A 1,354-nucleotide genomic window follows, 5' to 3' on the forward strand; every position below is an offset into this window, starting at 1 on the left:
ACTCATATGCAAGCGGAGCTTATGATGAGTCCTTGCGTGATGTTAAATACAGGTCAAGTGTTGGTTATACAGGAGGAAATACAGGTGTTGAGACCACGCCAAGATAACAAGAACATAGGAAAATACAAAGGAGTGACAATTAGATACATGCGATAATAACTTCCCAGCCCAGGAACATAGAGCAATTCATTGAAGCAATTTGTACACCTCTGTATTTATTAGGAACCTGAGGTGCTTGAGTTCCGGATTTAATGTATCCCCTGCGGGTTTCGAACCCACGCGCCTTGGTTTCCCACGCCAAGGTGCTACCGGGTGGCCGCATTAACCATTCGGCCACCGGGGCGAAGAAGAAGAGTATTACTGTAAATAAACAGCAGCAGAAGAAGATTAAGAGAGTATTAAAGTAGAAGATAAAGATGTTAAAAACTGATAAGTTTTTTTATTTATTAATAGATAATAATTTTTAATAATACTTCTATTCTCTAATTAATTAGCAGAAGCTGATAGAGAAGAAGAGAATTAAGATTTTATTCAGATCTTGAATACACTTTATAATTTAGAATATTAAGAAGATAGCTCTGCTCTCTGAGTATATTAATCTACTTACTACTGAGATGAAATCTGAGATAGTATATCAGAAAATGCAGGATTTTAAGATATAGATTAATCTGACTAAGAGAGAGCAGTGAGAACTCTCTTCTAAGAAGATAGTAGAAAGAGATTTTAAGATAATTATTATTTCAGATAAGAAGAAGAAGAAGAAGAATAAGAATAAGAAGTAAATTATAAAGAATAATAAGAAGAATGAGAAAGAGAAGAAAGATAATAAATAGAAAAAGTTTTTTTCTATTCTATATTAGTTAGTTATAGACTTAGTAGCTGTTAAATAATAATTGAAATTAATTTTAAGTTTTCAAAAATTATTGTACAAGTTGTAATCAATGTCAGAAATAATATATATATATATATTTAATTATCATGATTCACAAATTACTATAATGTATAAGTATTAACATTTTTTTAATATTAATATTTATAATATTAATATATTGTTAATGATATTATCTGATAATATAATATAGTAACACTTTCTTTTATAATATTAATATATTTTAAGAAATATAACAGAGATTAATTAAGATTATTTATTTACTTTTATATATTAATAATATTCAATCTGAGTTAGTACTAAAATTATAACTAAGTTAAGAAAGAAGATTATTTTCTCTTATAATAATTCTTCTTATATATATCAGTGATCAGTTATTAAAAATAAATTATTATCTTTCTTAAATTATTATTATATTTTCTGAATTCACTTCTTTCACTTCTTTTACTTCTATTGAAGATTTAT

General features: G+C 26.7%; 1 pseudogene across 1 annotated transcript; it reads right to left on the minus strand.

Moving 5' to 3' along the window:
- Positions 1–254: 254 nt before the first annotated feature.
- Positions 255–343, minus strand: BDBG_17998 (annotated as a pseudogene). Its single transcript has one exon. The product of its transcript is annotated as a tRNA-OTHER (tRNA).
- Between the last annotated feature and the right edge of the window lie 1,011 nt (positions 344–1,354).

The sequence above is a fragment of the Blastomyces gilchristii genome (genome assembly GCF_000003855.2).
Source record: "Blastomyces gilchristii SLH14081 genomic scaffold supercont1.41, whole genome shotgun sequence".
NCBI lineage: Eukaryota > Fungi > Ascomycota > Eurotiomycetes > Onygenales > Ajellomycetaceae > Blastomyces > Blastomyces gilchristii.